Source organism: Peromyscus eremicus, chromosome 4, assembly GCF_949786415.1.
Source record: "Peromyscus eremicus chromosome 4, PerEre_H2_v1, whole genome shotgun sequence".
Taxonomy (NCBI): Eukaryota; Metazoa; Chordata; class Mammalia; order Rodentia; family Cricetidae; genus Peromyscus; species Peromyscus eremicus.
Window position 1 is genome coordinate 77,145,997 of NC_081419.1, and position 14,395 is coordinate 77,160,391.

Genomic DNA, 14,395 nt, shown 5'->3' on the forward strand with positions numbered 1-14,395 from the left:
CCTCCCAAACAGATCAAGCCAATCAACTGTCTCACTCATTCAGAGGGCCTGATCCAGTTGGTGACCCCTCAGCCATTGGTTCATAGTTCATGTGTTTCCGTTCGTTTGGCTATTTGTCCCTGTGCTTTATCCAACCTTGGTCTCAACAATTCTCACTCATATAAACCCTCCTCATTCTCGCTAATTGGACTCCCAGAGATCCACCCAGGGCCTAGCCATGGATCTCTGCATCCAGATCCCTCAGTAGTTGGATGAAGTTTCTAGCACCTATGTATTTTCTGAGTGAAATAAAAAGAAAGAAGAAAGAAAGAAAGAAAAAAAGAAAGAAAGAAAGAAAGAAAGGAAGAAAGGAAGGAAGGAAGGAAAGGAAGAAAGAAAGAAGGAAGATCATAAAATGACCCTGAGATGCTCAGGAGGAAACGGTAAGAAACGAAGTGCTTCTCTCAGGTTTATCCTCCATACTGGACACCCTCACTTCCATCAGGTGAAACCAAGCCCACAGATCAAAGCATGTTACACACCTTGGCCTTTTCCCTAGGAGCAACGGTGGATCCTCATGGCTGTTTAGAATCTACAATCCTGCCTGGACTACACAGCAGTTTTTCCATCCTGGTTTTCTCCTTTCCAAAATGAGACATTCTTGCTTGTTCACAGGAGTACTGTGACTCAAGTGAGATTATGGGATTAATAACAGTATAACAGGTAAAATATTGGCTCCAGAAAACAGTGGTTTAAATCCATACTAAAAGCCCCACACCCAGCTGCATAGACAACTGGTATATTTTAAACTGTATACATTTTCACTCTTTCGTATAGCTCTCTCTCTCTCTCTCTCTCTCTCTCTCTCTCTCTCTCTCTCTCTCTTTTTCTGTGTGTACGTGTATTGTGGCACATATTAAGATCAGCTACAGAACAATAAAGAAGGTGGCACTTTGAACACCTGCCTGTCTGTGACTGTACGATGTGCAACCATCACACTGGGATCAACAGCAAGCTATTGTATTGTGAAAGAACCAAAGCCAACAGGGACAGATAAAAGCTGCTTTGTGTGAGCATTACAGATGTGAGCATCTGTAAGCAGGAACTGTTGTTCTTGTGTTTGTTTTTGTTTTGGAGACAGGCTTTCACTATGTAGCTCAGTCTAGCCTTGAACTCAAGGATCCTCCTTCCTTGGTCTTCTGAGTGCTGAGGTTATAGACGTTGCCAGCATCATGTCAACAGGAGGCTTTCTATCAAGGATGTGGCCACATGATGCCCCGGTTCACCTTTCCTTTAGGCTTTTACAATCCAGGAAGGAGACATCCGATTGGGGCAGTTGGAGACAAAGATTGCAGCCTTTGCCAAGTGAGAGAGCAGGTCTAATTAAGGGGGAAGCTCTGCATGGGGCCATCATTCCCCACGCCTCCCTCCCAACATCTTTGTGTTTTATGATTTTCAAAAAAAGAAGTATAGTCTTGTATTCCTTTTAAAATAATAATGAAAGCTCTCTGACAGTGAGTAAAGCAGGCAGAGCTCGACTGTGAGATCTCAACAAAAAGCATTTTGTGTGTCTTCTACGGGAGCCAATAAAAATCAAAACCGAGCAGCACGATCCATCATTTATTTGCCGTGTACTACATGACAGAGTGACACATCCGCCTTGGGTCTGAGTAAAGGGTGATGGCACTCCTTCTGCCCTGCAACAACAAGACTTGCTTTGTGGTTCCAGCGGTGAGCAGACCCAGCGTTTCCACACATTTGCTTAGCTCTGACTGACAGATGAATGAAGGCCGCCATTTGAGACCTTGATTTGGGGAAAGGACAGTAAATAGGGAGTTGCCCAAGTTCTCTGCGGCTAACTGTGGTTTCAGATTGATAAAATACACAGAAAGTATGCAGAAGATTGTGGGTGGGGGACAAGGGCAGGCCAAGGAGAGCAAACATCCCCTCACCCCAGGGCGGGATGATTTAGGGTTTGCCTGGAACAAACTCAAAGGCAGACTGCATTTTCTCTGCTGCCTGTTTGTGTTTCCCAGGAAAGGGGAGCCCAGCCAGGGCTGGAGAGGTTGAAGAAGGAGTGAGAAGCGGGGAAGCGGGAGCCTGGCCATCTGGGAGGGACTGGGAATGCTTTGCACGCTTAGCAATGCTTCCTGGCAACGTCTGCCCACAGAGGACTTGCCTGGTGGCCTCCCCTCCTCAGCCGTAGAGGCCTTCCCAGGGTCGGTAAATCCTCCTTCTGTCTGTCCAGCCCATTCCTTGTGATTTGTTTTGGTTTGGGGTTGGGGCGGATAAAGTTGTGTTGCTGGGAAATGGTCAGAAACTGTGTATGAGGGCAGAGGCATGGCCGTCTCTGATAACTGTCAATCAAATGTGCGGGGCTCACTACATGTAAGGCAGCTGGTATCTCCTTCCAGGGACTCTGAGGTGAAGTTATCACCCCTGAGTACAGAAGAGCAATTAGGATTCTGAGAACGTTTGCGAATGCCTCAAGTTGGCACAGCTCTACAGTGGAACAACCAGGTGCCACCCGGGGGCAGGGCGTTTCCGGGTCATCCATACTAACCTCTCCATTTTGGAAAGCCAGCGCACAATGTCCCAAGATCTTTGTGGTCTTGGCATCTCGGGGACCTATCACAGAACTGCAGTATTAAGTCTTAAAGATTGAGAGGGCATCTATCATGTTTCCCTAAAAGCTGTGACAGTACTGTGACAGCAATACTCCGGTCTGGCTCTGAAATGTCCCCCCAGGACCATGTGCTGAGGGCTTGTCAGCAAGCCGTGAACTTTCGGTGGGTGATTGGATCTCACTCATGGGCTAGTCTGATGGTGTATTCCTAACTGAATGAGATCCTGGGAGCTGGCGGACACTGTAGAACAAAGGATCCTGTTGGAGGAATGACGTGTGACCGTTTTTGTCCCATCTCTCTGCTCTCTCCAGCTCTTGTCTGCCAGGAGGTGAGCAGCTTTCTTTGACACCTGCTCCCAGCCACAGTATTCTGCCTCTCTCGGACCCAGAAACTTGGAACCAAATTGCCATGGACCAAAACCTTTGAAAGTATGAGCAAAAGAAATTTTTTCTCCTTTAAGTTGTTTTTCCTCAAATATTTTGTCACAGTGACAGAAAGCTGGTTAACTAGCATGATTTTAAGTCAAGCCTTTGAGTCTATTCTTTTTCATTACTAAATATAAAATTTTAGTTAATTCTTAGAGAATTTAATATTTGAGTCTATTGTTAGTGTGTGGTCAGGAGACCAAAGCACTGTGAATGGCCTGGAGTCCGTAACTAGGAGCTCAGAAAGGAGAGGAGAGACCTGTATGGAAAACATCTTTCTTCCTCCCGCCCCTGCTGGTGCCTCTCTCTCCCTCTCCATCTGTCCATCTTTTAGAAACCGAACTTGCTAAGTAGCCAAGGATGTCCTTGAACTCCTAATGTCTGGTCTACACCTCCCAAGGGCTGGGATTACAAGAATGTGTCACCATGTCCTGTTTAGGCAGTGCTGGGAACTGAACTCAGGGCTTCACACCTGTTAGTAGAGGAGCACTCTGTTGAGTGACATCCTTAGCCTTGAAGTGTTTTCTTTCTCGCGGTCTCAGGCTCAGAGTGTCCTCTTCTCTGGGGTTGCTAACGCAGGACAAGAAGCTGACTGGGTTTATTAGAATTAAAAATACTGTGAATTGTGTGCTAACTGCCTCTGGCCATAGCGGGAATAAAAACAACATTGCTTCAGATGATACCACGCACTAATTAAACCAGCAGAGGCAGGAACAACAGAAATACAACAGCAACAAAAAATTAGAGTCCTGGGCCTCAGCATAGTCCCCTGGCAGGACGGTTGAATTTAAATTTCCATTATTTTGAGTGAATGGGGCCCCGAGGAATCATAGAGGGATGGCATTTTATGTGATTTCAGGAAAGTCCCTCTTGTAGTAAGGGAGCTTTTATGAAGCTCTGCTGTGCATTGTTGAAAAAGAAAAGTACCAAATACATGCATTCCTAGAAAAAAGGCCAGGCAGATACATACCTAAATGCTAATAGCAGATACCAGGGGAAAGACACTTGGAGAGGAAGGATATTCTTTTCCTTTAAAAAAATTTTTTTAAAAGTATTTCTAGAGTCATTAAGTTTTTTTCAATGTTGTAGTTATTTTTTAAAAATGTTTTTATTAGCATATATTACTCATACATAACAATGGGTTTCACTGTGACAGTTTCATGCACTCCCATGTTGTATTGCCATATACCCACAACCCTGGTACCCCCTCATGCTCCTCTCTTACTCCTATCAATCTTCTTCCTCTTGACAACCAGCTCTCCTTCTACACATGCGCGCATGCATGTGTGTGTGTGCGTGTGCGTGTGTCGGTCCTAATGAATGTGGGCGAGAGTTTATTTATGGGGACATGAACCCCTTACCAGTGGCTACACCACTGCAGAAAATGTCTCCTCTCCTCCATCAGACTTTAATTATATAAATCCCCAGATAGGGAGGGGCAGGCCCCAGCAGCCTTTCCCTCCTCCATGACAGGGTGCTGATGAGCCTGATCTTGGGTGGATGCTGACACCACCTCTTTTTGAGCAGATTGGACCAATCAAGAGATTGGAATGGCTCATGCTTCCTGGCACTAGACTATCAAAAAGGAGAGGGGACAGTGACTCTTAAGAAGCTCTGCTGGCATGGTGGGTGTGGTTCAACCCGTAGAGTGCTTGCCTAGCATGCCGAAACCCTTCAGCCAATCCCCAGCTCTGCACAAAACCCATACAGTGGCTCACATCTAGGATCTTAGCATTCTGGAGGTAGAAACAGAAAGATCAGAAGTTCGAGGTCATCCTTGATTACAGAATGAGTTCAAGGTCAGGCCGAGAAACATGAGGTCCTGTAAGAACTCCAGCTCCATCGCTTCTCGGCCTTTTGGCTAAGATCAAGAACTCCAGCTCCCACTACCCCTCACAAAAAGTATTAAAAAGCTGCCCCAGTGGAGGATGTGAGCCTAGGTAACAGCTGCAGAGATGAGAAGTGAAAAAAGAGGGTATGAGCATAAGTGAACAACATGACTCCAGGTGTCACCTGAACTGACTTAGTAACTGCTGGCATGGCCTGAGAGTAGTCCAGTGGCTGATGCTGAGCCATAAATGGACCCAAAGAACCCAGGGATTAGGCTATTTAGGCTTTGTGGTGGTTTGAAAGAAAATGGCCCTCAAAGGGAGTGGCACTATAAGGAGGTGTGGCCTTGTTCAGGTAGGTGTGCTCTTGTTGGAGGAAGTGTGTCACTGTGGATGCCGGCTTTGAGGTCTCATGTGTTCAAGTCATGCCCAGTGTTTCAGTTCACTTCCTGTTGCCTTTGGATCAAGATGTAAAGACTCTCAGCTCCAGCACTGTGTCTGCCTGTATGCTGCCTTGTTTCTCGACGTGATGATAGTGGACTGGACCTCTGAACTGTAAGCAGTCCACCCCAGTTAAATGTTTTTCTTTGTAAAGTTGTTGAGATCATAGTGTCTCTTGACAGCAAAAGAAACCCTAACTAAGACAGACTACCAAAACAACAGTTCAAGGGATTGGAATTTCCCTAGGAATTTCATGTTGGGAGAAGGAAAAGGCTGAAGGCTGATGCCACCCAGAGTGAGAACTTGTCTCTGGGAAAGTTCTGATATCTTTCTTGTCAAACCACCTTGAAGAAGAGAATTAGCAGAGACAATAGTAATGGGTGGAGCCACACCTTGACTAGGGCTGCTCAATTATGCATACTCTTGCCCTCCATTTAAACCTAAACCTCACGTTAGAACCTTGAAGATGGATCTGGGGCAAGGAGGAGGTCACTGGGCCTCTCTGATCCATTTACTAGTGTGGCCACGTTGAATAAGTCTTTCCCTGCTTTTCACTATTACCTCTCTGTTTAATTGGCCTATGAAGGCTGACCAAACCTAGTTTATCAGAGGGACCAGGGCCTGGTCTCTTACAACTCCAGTAACAATCTCATTGGTTCCTTTCCATACCCCAGATAGTTGATGTCTATATTGTGTCAACAATTACAGCACAGTCACCTTCTTCAGATTCCCATTATTCTTGGAAGAGTCTAACATTGGGATCACCACTTTTTCACAATATCTTTTCTGTTTCCGAGTTTCACCCTTGTGGAGTAGAGAGCTTCTAAAAATCTCCAACAACAGCATCAAGTGAAACGTTATTGACGCCTGCTATTTGGGTGTGCAGCCTGGAGGGAGGGGTAGGTAACTTCTTTGGCACCCACTGCAGGCTCCCACAGTGATGCCTGAGGGGGGTCTGGGATTTTAGTAACATTGGTTTTTCTCCTCCTGTCTACTCAGAAGTTCCACTGCCCAACAAGGCAGTCCGCTTCCCACACAGTCCTCCGGGAGATGAGCTTTCAGCAACCAGAGGAGCAACTGTTGACTCAGGCTTTGTCTGCTTGTGTTTAATAAATGCAGACTCTTAGCTTAATCGGCCAGTTATTGTGCATCATCAAAATGGCAAATTGATTGCTAAGGACTGTGCTTGAGATACAGCAGAGGTGTAACTAAGTCAGCCTCTCGTTCCTAATGTGCGGTAAGCATTGCGTTTCTAGCCAGTCAATATTTAGCTTGCTAAAACCGGAGCCAGTTAAATGTAAATGGAAGCAAAGAATGAGTGCCAGCCCATGGGGAGGGTTGGATCAGTCAATGCTGAGAGAGACTCCCCTAGACACTCCCACCTGCCAGGCTGCCAGTGCTGGCTCCAGAAGCTTGGCCGGATTAACAATAGTTCACCATCCAGGCACAGAGCCAGTTATTACCTTTGCTTCAAGTACCTTCCCCTTGGACATGAACTTATATAGCCACAATTTCAGTGGCAGCCACCATTCTCTGTGCTTACGGGGTGACAGGTGCTTTGAATGGATGATCTCCAGTTCTGATTTACAGATGGAGAGGCTGGCCTAGAGTGGTCAAATAATCTGCCCAAGGTTGTGGATGGATGTTAATTGGCAGAGCAGGGATTCAAATTTAGGACACTGAGTGCTAATGCTGTCCTCTCTCCAGCTGCAGAGACCCTCAAGCCTTGAACATGGGAGTTTGGGTAATGCACAGGAAGGATCTGCCCTTGCCTTCTTGGTTTCCAGGCTGACAACCAAAGAAGCTTGTTTTACTCTCCTGTTGAGCCCTGGGCTTGCTCCACCCTACTTCTCCTTATTTGCAGCTCCTGAGGGCTGCTGAGGAGAGCCATCCTGCCCTATGTCTGTGAATTCGCTGTGATTTCCTGCATCCCTGTGTATCCAGCAGAAGGCTTAGCATCACACTCTGATGAGAAAGAACAAATTCCCAAGGAGAAAAATAAGTCCTGTCCTGTGTTCTGAATCCTTTGATAACTCTCCTGAAGAAGAAGGCTGCAACTGTCCCACAGGGCTGAGAGGTTTCCAGACACAGGACTTCTAGTGCTAACACTAGGACATCCTGGGGACTCTAGGGGTGCTTCTTCCTGTACTGATCCTGGGCCTCCGAGACGTTTCATGTGACATCACAGACCCTGTACTTGAAAGCATCACTGGGCCTGAGGAGCCACACAAGAGTATGTAATGAATGGTGCCAATGGACTGCTTGACTTCTGAACAGCCTCTGCTGTGTTCACTAGTTGCTTTGAACCTTGTGACCTGGCCGCTCAGCCCTTCATGGGCATCTCAGTAGGCCATGTGGAAGAAGCAGTCATGTTCATGCCTTTGGGTTTCTCCACTGGCTACTGGGTCTCAGGTAAGTCAAAGACCTGCAATTGAGGGTTTAGATAGGTTCACAAGAGACTGGAGAAATGGCTCAGTGGTTACGAGCACTGGCTGCTCCTCTGGAGGACCTGGGTTCAATTCCCAGTTCCTTCAAGGCAGCTCACAACGGTCTGCAAGTCCAGTGCCATGGAATCCATGGTACCAGGCATGCACATAATGCACATATGTGTGCATGCAGGCAGAATACTCATACACATTTAATAAAATAAGTAAATCTTTTGATTAGACTCATAAAGCAGAGCTCCCAGCTCAAGCCACAGTTAGGAGCATGACCACTACAATGCCTTTAGTGCCATGATGGGCTGTGTTTTCTGGACAGTGTGAAGTTGGGAGATGTTCTGTCAAGGCAAAGAGAATTGTAGCTAATGTACATTATCCTAAGGATAACACATGGTACCTTCCACTCTCATATCCTTTACTTATAGGATCTTAGTTTTAAATGGACGGTCATCACACTCGTAGGGATGACCCATCACATGCTATATCATTCAGTAGATGTGGTAAGGCCCAGCATGTGCGCAGTACAAATTGTTCTCTTTGTGGTCATCTTTTTAGCATTCAAGTATAAGAAGAAAATAGCTAAGCAAGCAGAAAAGTTCTGTATTCTCTGACCCATCCATCTTCTTGTATGATTTCTCATTGGGGAGGCTGCTGGGCTGCTCCTATCGCCAATCAGGAGATGGATGGAGATGAGAAGTCAAGCATTCTCCCCTTCATTGCCATCAGAAATCTTGTAGCATCTGACAGACTGAGACAAATTACTTCTCACTCAGTGAAGCCTGCACTGCGGACAGGGTCCAGCTAGAAGGCCCCAAGCTCTGTTTCAGCGTTGTTATTGGCAACATGATTGAGAGGGAAGTCAGGCGGTCTGTCAACTTGGCCTTCATGAGACTATTAGAGTGGAGCAAGTGATAAAATGGATTTTGTTTTTAACAAGGTTTCCTTTCTGTCCTACATGATCAACTCCAAAACATAGCATAAAAAATGGCTTCCTGTCCCTACTCTTAGGACACTTAGGAATTGTTTGGGGAGATGTGAGTGAGGAACTGAGCATTGATCTTCAGCGAGGAGTGTGACAGTGCTTTTGCCAAGGCCGTTGTTTGTGGTAGACAATACCTCCTTCCCAAGATGACACAATAAATCCCGTGAATACACCATATCCCACAGAGTAGGAAAACTCAGATTGCTAGTGAATTCAAGGAGGCCAACCAGCAGCTTTTAAAATAGGGGAGTGGAGACAGTGCAGTGGCTTGTGACTTTAATCCCAGCACTTGGGAGGCAGAGGCAGGTGGAGTTAAGGACAGCTTGGTCTACATAGCAAGTTCCAGGATAGCCAGGGATAACCTGTCTCAAAAACAAGCAAACAAACAAAAAAACCCACACCCCTCCACAACAATAACAACAACCATTCCTCCCTCAAAATGGGCATGGTGGCATGATGCTAATCTAAGTACTGGAAAGACAGAGAGAGGAAGATTCCTGGGCCTTGCTAGCCAGTTAGTCCAGCTTACTTGGGTGAGCACCAGTCCATTGATAGACCTTGTCTCAAAAAACAAAGTGGGGAGCTTCTAACATGGAGATGGACCTCTGGACCATACACATGTTATATATGGGAACACACACTGGCACCCATATTTACATCTGTATAACACACACTCCACATCCCACAAACAAATAGATAAGTAAACAATAAAAACAAACAAGTAAAGGAAGTAGGGAGACGATCCCAGCTTACTCAGGTGGACCCAGTGGACCTCGTGTGGTCATTGATGCAGAGCTGGGGAGACCGAGAAGTTGAACTCCCTGGGAAAGCTTTTGTCGCTGCTGGCTTGAAGATAGATAGAAGGGGCTCAGAAGCCCGGAAATGGGTGCAGCCTCTAGCAGGTGGAACCACAACGGACACACATGAATGGTTGGAGCCGTCACATGGGCTGAAGCCCTGCTGACACTCTTGGCTCAGCCCCAGAAAATAAAAAACTGGAAAAGTGGGACTGGGGAGATAGCTTAGAAATAAAGTGCCTTGTCACGCAAGCCTGGATACCTGGGTTCCATTCTCAGAACCCTGTCAGGGCCAGGTGTGGTGGCATACTGATAATCTCAGTTTTGGGGAGGCAGAGACAGGAGATTTTCTGTCACTGTCACCTTTGGCCTGTAGAAGGATGACATCATCAGTGTGTTTTATTTTTAAGCCACAAGTTTGTGTCATTCTGCTAGACTAGTGATGTCAAATGAAAGTGACAATTTGTTAGGTATTGACTACTTAAAAAGTCAATGTTTTAAGTGTCTTCATTCATGGAAGGCCTCAGAGCACAAAATAGTGTTAGCATTAAGAACTCTGGTTTATTGTTGTTTTGTTTATGATAGTGAGGAAGTGAGATCAACCTAGTTGTTCATCTACAGATGAATGGATAATGCAAAAAGAGAAATACCCAAATTTGCAGGAAAATGGGTGGACATAGAATGTACAATATTAAGTGAAGTCACACAATTTCAGAAAGAAAAAACTGCATGTTCTTCCTCATATGCAGATCTCAGCTTATAATATATATGTACATAATGTATATATGTAAACATGTTTGTGTGGGCATAATCTAACATGTAAAAAGGAGAACAATAAAGAATACATATTAGGTGATGAGGAACAATGAAATTCAGGTAATGGGCACATGAATCATGAAGGATGATATAAAGATAATTATTTTTCTAACTGTTATTGATTTTTCTTTCTTTGTAGTGCATAAATACATAAAAATATAATTGATAGTAAAAGTGCAGAATCCAATGTGATGCTCCACAGCTTAAGGATGGCTATTAAAACCGTATACCAGTTCATTAAGATGTAGAAGTTTGGGTCTGGCTAATCTCACTGTATATCTTTACAATAAAGTATATATATATATATATATATATATATATATATATATATATATTATCATATATATATATTACATCTCACACACATGATCCAGGGTGGAGATTTTATCCTGCTCCTCCTATTCCATAGAAAACCACTTGAAAGCTATTTTTCAAACCAGAAAGAGTCATCTGGCTGGTGAGGCTGGAAAACATGGCTGAGCATGTTCTGTTATGGACTTGTTCCATTTGCTGAAGATTTTGTGGGCTGGTGATTTGGTCAGGACTCAATTGGGATCATTTGTCTCTGTCCCGTGTGGTCTTAGTTCAGTTCACCCATGTGTTTGTGGTTAGTGGCTTGTCAGTTGGCTGTTGGTTGGTTCTGCACGATGCCACTCTCAAGCCCAGCAGCAGTCAAGGTTTCCGCTGGGGCACTGGGGTGTTTATCCATGTGCCCTTTCCACCGGTATAGCCAGTTTGGACTTCCTCACTCGCTAAATGGGTTCTAGAGGGAGGGATGCAGTGGACCCTTGCCACAGCCTTGCCACAGAGCTTGAATAACACCATCTGATGTTTTCCTTTGGTTAAGGTGAGTCACAGGGCAACCCTGGTAAAGAGTTGGGAAATACATTCCCTGATGTGAACATGAGCAACTCATGTTCAACAGGGATGGGAAGAATTGACAGCTAATGTTTTCAAGCTCTCCCCTCCGTGGCTCCCTTTCTTTGGCTGCATGACCTGAAGCTGATGTATGCTCTTCCTCTGTTCTGGCCCCTCCCCTATGGTGAGATCACTATGGCCCAAGCTTCACCCTGGAGGTGAGAACCTTGAATGTGTCCAGCTGCTGTGACCATGGAAAGGTGGCAGAGTGTAATTCAGACAAGAAGGACTGAGAAACTAGCTGAAGCTACAGATTAATTCCCACTCACAAAGTAGCTTGCAGAAGAACGCTACCAGGGCCTTGGTCTCATTCCTGGGTGTATTTCCCCATTGCTTTATAACTTAGAGGAGAGAAAGGCTTAATTAACCTTTTAATTAATGAAAACCTCACAAATGTGACGACAATAACTACTTGGAGGAGTTAGAGGAATAAGTAACAGCACCAGGGCAGGGGATCATTCTGAAAGTGAAGCCACAGTTTCTACCATAAGAGGAGGAGCTAGACACACAATAGAAATGTTTTCATTACCCTTGTGGACCAACTCTTAAAAAGCCCAGCTATCAGAATGCTTGAAAAATGCTGACAGATTCTGGAGAGCATTTAGTGCTTTTGCATTGACACTGTGTTTCTGCTGATTCTTGGACAGTTCTGGAGATGGTGATGTGATGTGGCATAAGCTGGCATCTGAGCATTCAGATATTTCAGTTCCCTCTAGACCATCTCTTCTATAGGCAACCGAAGGAGGATGCAGTGAACACACACACATGCATAGACAGACTTTCAGCCTTGTTGATATAGTCGATAGTGGGACACAGAAATGAAGGCCATTGTGGATGGTGAGACCAATTCAGTCAGCATTTAATTCAGAAATAGTTCTCTTTCCATGACAACAGTAGAGGGAAATCAGAGAATTCTATAGCAACTCTTACTTTGTAGCAGCATTGAGAACATCCTTGGCATGTGGCCACTGGGAGCTTTGGGGTTCACTCAGCCATCAGAAAACATTATGCTGTGTAGAGGGAAGTAAAGACTGGACCTTTGTCTTCAGCATTTGCAAATTCCTCACTTTGAAACTTTGGGAAGATTTTTTTTTTTATCACTTTTCTTCACCTCCGTTTCTTCTGTAAAATGAATGGATAATCTTCATTACATGTCACTTGAGAGTATTGTATCAGATACACTTCGAATGTCTGTACCCATCACATTGCAGCTGCACATTGTGATGGTCACATGACAGCAAGCTCTCAGGATTGACTGAGGGGAACAGGTTTGTGCAGTAGCTGGCAAAACCAGAAATCACAAGACTGGAAGAGATGTGATTAAAGAAAGCTATGTATTCTGAAGGATGTGATTTTCATAACTACAATAGTAAGAGAGCATACTAGACTAATGAGTGGGACTTTCAGAGAACTCTTTAATGTTTTGTTTAGATTTATTTATTTTATTTTATGTGTACTGATGTTTTGCCTGAACACATGTATGTACACCACATGAGTGCCTAGTTCCCACAGAGGTCAAAAAGTGTCGTTGGATCCCCTGGAACTGGAATTACAGTTCGTTGTAAACCACCATATTGGTGCTGAGAACAGAGGGTTTTCTGCAAGAACAACAAGTGCTCTTAACTACTGAGCTGTCTGTCCAACCCCTTCAGATAAGTGTTAAGAAAAAAACATAGATCTGGTGTCAAAGCCAGGGCTCATGATGACAGGGTACTATGACGGACGGTGGAAGCAGAATAAGATGAGCATAGATCAGCAGTGATGGACCATACTGCACAGACAATGATCCACAATGCTTTTGAGCCGGGTGATGGCCATGGCAGAGGCCTGGTGTTTGTTCCTATTGTCTCCCCTCTGGTCTTTCTCATTGACTTCATAAGCTTGGTTCTTCCAAAAACATCGATTCTGAGAGTTCTTAGAGTGTTCTAGCATAGCAGGGAAGTCAAATAATAAAAGCAAGAGCCAGGCACATTCTTCCAGTTGAGCTCTTCAGCCAACTAGTGAATAGGTGGGAGAAACCATACCTCAAGTTAGCTTTTCCCTCCACTAGCCAAGGTCTCCAGGGCCTCTCCAGCTCCCTTTCTACAACCCACCGTAGCATTAGGGTGAGAAGGGATTCCAACTGTCTTTCTGAAAACCAGCCCTCGTATTTCTGGCTCCCTTGTTACCGAAGTGATGTCTTCCTAGAGATAGTGAGCCACATGCTGAGAGTAACTAACTGGCATCCTTGGGGCTATCCTGACTGTCTGTGTCCCAAGAGGGTCATGGAAGAACAAATCTACTTGCCAGCAGAGAGCCAAGCAAAGCCTCTTTGTCTTGACCCTGTCTGTGTCAGACAGCAGGACCACACTTGGCACGTCGCAGCTTAGATGTGCAAAAAGCCTGAAAAGAATTGCCTTCATTTTAATAATCATGTCACTATCTCTGAAATACCACCGTTGCCACTCCCAGGAGAGTAAAAAACATAAGCAAGACAGATACCACTAAAAGGGAACACACTCTCTCCCAGTTCAAAACTGTCCCTGTGGGTAAATATGCTAATGGTCTGTCTGCTATCAGATACGTTTCTTTTTGTAAGGGTTTGTTCTGTACTCTTTTGAGAGATGAAATCTCAGGTGGAGGATGGTGGAACTTGGAGGCATCCTTGGAGGAAAGAGGAGGAGTCCTTTGTCTCTCTGGGGTCATTTGGGCCCCTGTTCTCTGGGGCTTGTTTCAGCCACACAGCCTTTTCTGCATCAGTGAGAGGGTCTGGATACTTGATGAGTCTTCTCTCAGTCCATGGAAGGTAAACTTAGTCATCCCCCTGCTGATTCCAGCCACCCTGGCATTTTGCTGGTGACATTGGTTCATCCAGATGTGGTCACATCCTGAAACAGCTCCTACTGCCTGAATAGACCTCATTGTGGCCTCTGCTATGGAGTTTCTCCATCTTATGCTTGTGAACCCCACAGTCAGACCTCTAACTTCTTCATTCTTAGCAATCTTCACCATCTCTTTCACTAGATCCTCAGCACTTTCTAGATTTCTGTGCTCAGCAGAAGCCCAGGAGAGATAGGGTTCCGAGTGATATGAAGCTCTCTCAGGCCTCATCTACACAGGAACTTCCTCCTACTCTGCCTGGCGATGCTCACACCTGATTC